Below are 6,029 nucleotides of genomic sequence, written 5' to 3'. Positions count from 1 at the left end.
CATCTTATTCAACCAGGATTATAGTCGTGCCACTAGGTGGCGGTGTAACCATTATGTACAAATGGCATAACAAACATATCCGAGCTCGAGTCTAATCATGCCTACGACCTTTGGGAGAGATTGGACATTGTGTTTTCGAGTGACAGCAGATTACTGCTTTTTGGCGAGTGATTGAAACTCCACATGCCGCCATGACCACCCCGTTTCCTGAACGTAAAAAGTTTCGCAATTTAACATCACAAAGGTGTTTAGATTCCACACACAGGAAATCGCATCAATCTGATGAAATCTCTTGGAGGAGTTCGTCAAAGAACGGTGCCTGAAAAGAGGGGAAAATGTCGCCAAAATTACACATTCATTTTAAAATGGCTGACTTCCTGTTGGATTTGGGATTTTGCTCCAAGAGACTTTTTTGTACATCTTGATCTCTCCTATAAGCTTCCCAGATTTCAGACTCATACATAAAACACAGAGCAGGGGCTGATGATTTTGAAAGTTTGTAGGAGGCGCTGTGGAGCCATTTTGCGCTATTCAAGGAAGGTGATCACATAACAACAAAGCCTTCGTCCCATTGGAGGTGTGGGCCAAATTTCAAGACTTTTTAAACTTTTCAAGCCCCTCAAACGTCACTTCATTGTTCACGGTGAACCACGTTGTCACCAGGGTGCGCCGTTCAGTTTAAAGTCACAATTTTCGCACCGAAGCATCATGAGCAACTGATGGTGATATTCACCGCTTTTGAGGTGGCCACGATGAACCTGTGAAAATCAGTACGACAAAATGAAAGACATGACATTTCCTGTTGCCACTAGGTGGCGCTCTGCGTATTACTGACAATGGGCACGTCAATCTGTTCAGGGTGGGACTGACATCATGCCTGTAAAGTCTGGTACTGATCAGACTGGATTTTATTGAGTTATACTAATTTGTTTCTTCATGGCGTGACATCAAAGTTCGCCATGCCGCTGGGGTCACACCCTTTTGCGAAAAGTCACAGTTTTCACTGTAACCCAAGACCAACTCCTTAAGGCTTTCCTGGAGAAATTTGAGGCTGCAGATGTCACCCATCACAATACTGTACCCCAAAATGTAAAACATGACATTTCCTGTTCCCACTAGGTGGCACTGTCCCTTATGTCAAATGTGGCAGTTGAAATATGTTCAGGGCTGGAGCCTTATCATATGTTTGCTCTTTGGTCCAGATCGCAAAATGTATGACAGAATGAGAGGCAATAAGATTTTCATGGCGAGTCATCAAAATTCGCCGTGGCGCCACGGCCTCACCGTATCACAAAAACTCAAAAGCTCCACAATTTAACATGGCCCACGTGTGTAGTTTATACTAACCAAAGATGAAGCTTATACGACCAAATCCCAAGGAGGAGTTCGAAAAAGTTCGAGGCATGGAAATGGCAAAATTAGAGCCAAAATGTCACCTTCAGTTCCAAATTGCGGACTTCCTGTTGGGTTTGCGTCAATGGGCCCACAGACTTTTTTGTTCGTCTTGGCATGCTACACATGTGTGCCAGATTTTATACATGTAGCTCAAACGATGTGGTCGTAGGGCTGCATTTAACAAGGCATAGGTGGCGCTCTAGAGCCATTTCCCAGTGCTCATATGTAAAACCATTAAAATACAAAATTTTTCACCAGACCTGGCATGTGTGCAAAATTTCATGAGTTTTTGAGCATGTTTAGGCCCTCAAAAAGGCCCTTGTTTTGCCTGAATAATAATAATAATAAGAAACAGAGCAGATACAATAGGGCCTTCGCACAGTCAGTGCTCGGGCCCTAATAAGAAACGGAGCAGATACAATAGGGCCTTCGCACTGTCAGTGCTCGGGCCCTAATAATAATAATAAACGGAGCAGATACAATAGGGCCTTCGCACTCTCGGTGCTCGGGCCCTAATAAACAGAGCAGATACAATAGGGCCTTCGCACTGTCAGTGCTCGGGCCCTAATAATAATAATAAGAAGAAACAGAGCAGATACAATAGGGCCTTCGCACTCTCAGTGCTCGGGCCCTAATTACTTAAATCCTCATCCAGAGTGTTTTACTATAAAATGCGATTCACTGTGAAAGTAGTATAACATATAAACTACAATATACAGCATAATTTTTAACTTAAGGAGTAAGTTGCAGCCACACTAAAATTTAATTCCTTGAACTGAATGGAACCTCATATATTAATAAATGTATTTGTTTATTCAAACAATGTGAAACATTATTAATACTATTAATTAATAGTATACTTGTAAGGTTAGTATTGTGATAGAGTTGAGTATATTTTAATTATACTCTTGTAGACTTTATGACATTATGCTAGTACAATTATGGTGAACAAAAAGTACATCTAAAAGTTAATTTCAAGAATACTGTTATGTACTAAAACGGGGGCCAATATAGTCCCAAGAAGCATTATTAGTATACGTATAGGTAAGGTATACTTGGGAAATATAATTGAAGCATACTTACTTTTTGTATGGCCAGCAATAAAAACTAGTGGCTACATTTAGAGTAATGTTTAAAAATGACTTCATTTAGCAGGGTGTTCCTTTTTTCTCTTCTTATTCTTTCTTATACTGGACCTTCATTTGGTTTGTATAAGGTGGTACTTTTTAAGACACCTCTGCCTAACTACAGTGAACTAACCTAATAATATGCTTTTAAGCCATGTGTCCATTATGTCCATTTGAAGGTTGCTCTAAATACTTCAGTGTCCGAACATCATTTTCCAGCCATATTTCTCGAAAACATAAGTAGACAGTTCAGCAGTCAAGGCAACAAGAAATTGGGGGATTTTCCATAATACATGGACAGGACACAGTTAATCTATTAGAAGACAGTTGACTTTGTGTCATTTAAAAATGCAGACTAAAATGCTCTTGCCAACCAGCACTATACAGAGCATCATAGAGGAATTTCAGGATCTTTGCAGCTGTGCAATGCACGAAACAAAAGTAGACACTGACACTAACACCATCTCTCTTTTTTTTAGATGGCAGACCAAAGAATTTGAATGACACCATTACTCTGGAGCTTGGGAATGATTTCCACTCCAACTGTCGCATGCAATCACATGAGGAGACAGAGGTCATCCAGAGGACAGGAGAAGTATGGTTAGAATTGTTGTGGAGGCCATGCAAGTTAACTGCAGAAACCCTAAACGTGCATCTTGTGAAGAGGTTGCTAAGATCATTGTAAACAGATACCCTCAAACATTTGCAGATTTTACTGAAAAGGGAGAAAGACGGGGTTGTGGACATTATTCACTACTAAGAAGCATCAAATCTAGAGTTGAACATGTTAATCGAGATAATACAACACATAGACTTCGTCAAACAAAGAGAACCAGGAATGAGGAAGACTGTAGTCCCAACAGTAATGCAACCTCACATAAAAAGTTATATGCCTTGTTGATAGCTATGGTTATATAAATTGGCAGCCAGTTGAACTTCCTGAGGGGGAAACGCCAGCTTCTTTAGAGGAAAAGAAACACATCTTGTTAACAATTTTTAATTCAGAAGGACCTGGAGCTGTGGAGAGACCTGATGTAGATGACTTCATGTGCCTCACATATATTTCTCAGCGGCAGCTTATCAACAGTTGTCCCTCACTTTCAGTAGCTGAAATTCAGGAGCAGTGGCCATTCTTGTTTACTCGGAAAGGTCTTTCGAACCACTTTTACAAACTCACAGGCATCGATATCAGTGAGCACTTAGGTCAGGCCCTCATAACCAAAGACAGAAGGATTATTAACTATTTCTCCAGCCAGAAGCTCAAATGGAACCTTGGTATAAGGACACTTCTTCAGCAGATAGAAAGTGAGGGAGTTTTGACCAACAACAAGGTTGGCACAGCAGCCATACTTCTCATGATGAAGTATTAGAAGGAAGATGAAGACTCCCTCTTTGTCTTAGCAGATGTAAGCTTCTTTCATACAGCTCTATGTTTAATGTTGTTGCTTGCTGTCCTGTTATATTTTTTTATTTGTTACATAAAATGTCTTGGTCCTTTTTCTGGCAGGAAACATCTACCAGGATGTCCCTTAAAGCAGAGAGCAACCTGCCCATCACCCCAAGGCTGATTATGCTTGGTAAGAAGTCATTCATGAAATAGAGCTGATTAGACCATATTGCAATATCTGTTTGGCACAGGAGCTTTTCGTGGACACAGGTATCTCTGTTTTGTTAGCTCAAATTTCTGTAATTTCCTTTCTAAACCAAGGTTGTTGGACATGTCTCTCAGTGAATCCAGCAAAGTAACAATATCAAATTTCACATTACATATCGTACTGTGTATGACTGTGTACGTGACAAATAAAAATTTGAATTTGAATTTGAATTTGATATTACTGATCAACATAGTAGTCTAGCTACACCAACAGCAGGAATACTGAAGTCAATACTGTAAAGTTTAACAGCAGCACAAACTATAAACTCCAAAATAACATACAGTTGATTCATCTCCGGTAATTTAAATGGGCTGACTGTTTGTTAGGTGTGTTTAATGTGCAGAATAATTCCCAATTATGTACAATTATAATATGTTAAAATGGACTTATGTACATAAGGCCATTAATAATTAACTGTATGTAGCTATTTGCTTTATGACTATCTAGACAGTTTGAAGAAGTGAAGTACTGAAATTATTTTATGTTGCATAATGACAACATGTTGCCCCTATACATTTAAGGACAAAGTTCAATGACCACCACCTGCTGGATGGTGAATGTAGAGGGGTGTGTAATTGTTGAGCTGGACAAAGAGAACACCTTTGCTGATGCAATGTCAGTCTTCTTTGGTTCATTCTATGTATTGAACCTGGAATACCAGGAGTCAGCGTGTGCAAGGTTTTTTGTAAGGATAAACCCTGAAGAGGGAACAAAATGTACCTCCAAGGTTGGGACGAGCAGAAAGACTGGGACCACTGTGAAGCGAAAGGATGTTCACATTAACCCTCATGTCACAACTTTCCTCTAGTGGCTTACTGAATTTGAGTGGAGAACTTCAAATTATGTAACTGTTTTTGCCATTTTAGTGAATTTCTTGTATAATTTAAGTGACCAATGTACCTGTGTCTCCACAGATGATCCATGGCCCATGCTTTCTGGACATTTACACAAGACGAACAACAATGAAGACAAGCTCTCTTGCCACTCTTGCAAGACGCTGTCTCTGTCTAATAGGTTTTTTGAGTGCAACAGTTTTGATTTTTTTTCCTTCTTTTACCCGTTTGTTAAAAATTATTTCAGCTACTTACACTTTAATTGTCACATGTATTGGCTCACCTTACAAATCAATGAACTCAGTCCACAAAGCAAGATCAGGGTTCAGTGCAGGTCAGTCAAGTTCCTTCACACCACACATGCTCATCCATGTCCTTGTGGACCCTGCTTTGTGCATTGATTTGGTGGTGTGAGCCAGTATTTTGGACAAAGTGTATATAAAGGCAGAAGTGTGGGGCTTGATATTATATTCATTACAATTCAGTTTATTTGTATGGTACCAACAAAATTAATGCCAAGGCACTTCACATTGTAGGTTTAAGACCCTACAAAATATAACTAAGAAAACCCAATACTTGAGCATATGTAATGAAATTATGAAAATAATGTATTACATGGTTTAGTAAAAACAAGTGCTTCCTCAATGAAAATATGTTTTCAGTTCTTTTCAGTTTTTGATTTTAGAAATGTGTATTTCAGCAGGGAAAAATCAGTGATAATAAATAAAGTGGTGTAAAGCACATGGATTATATTTTGTGTGTGTGTATCTATCTATCCATCCATCCATCCATCCATCCATCCATCCATCCATCCAATTTTTTTGGAACCCTCCAGTCTCTTACAGTATGTTACTGTTAACTGAAATTACGGTCAATTACGACCTGTTAAACAGTAAATGACCGCCTGTTGGGACACAGTGTCCTCTAGCAGAGATGAATAGTTTTGGCACTGATGATGCGTGATAATGGTAAGTTACTGGTAAATATATTGCAGTTTATTACCTTGCAGCGGGCTTACA

At 39.3% G+C, this 6,029-nt stretch overlaps 1 pseudogene; it reads left to right on the top strand.

The window, feature by feature from the left end:
- Positions 1–3,007: 3,007 nt before the first annotated feature.
- Positions 3,008–5,573, top strand: LOC113037483 (uncharacterized; annotated as a pseudogene).
- The last annotated feature ends 456 nt before the right edge of the window (positions 5,574–6,029 follow it).

Source organism: Astatotilapia calliptera, chromosome 15, assembly GCF_900246225.1.
Source record: "Astatotilapia calliptera chromosome 15, fAstCal1.2, whole genome shotgun sequence".
Taxonomy (NCBI): Eukaryota; Metazoa; Chordata; class Actinopteri; order Cichliformes; family Cichlidae; genus Astatotilapia; species Astatotilapia calliptera.
This window is presented reverse-complemented; position numbering and strand designations above follow the sequence as displayed.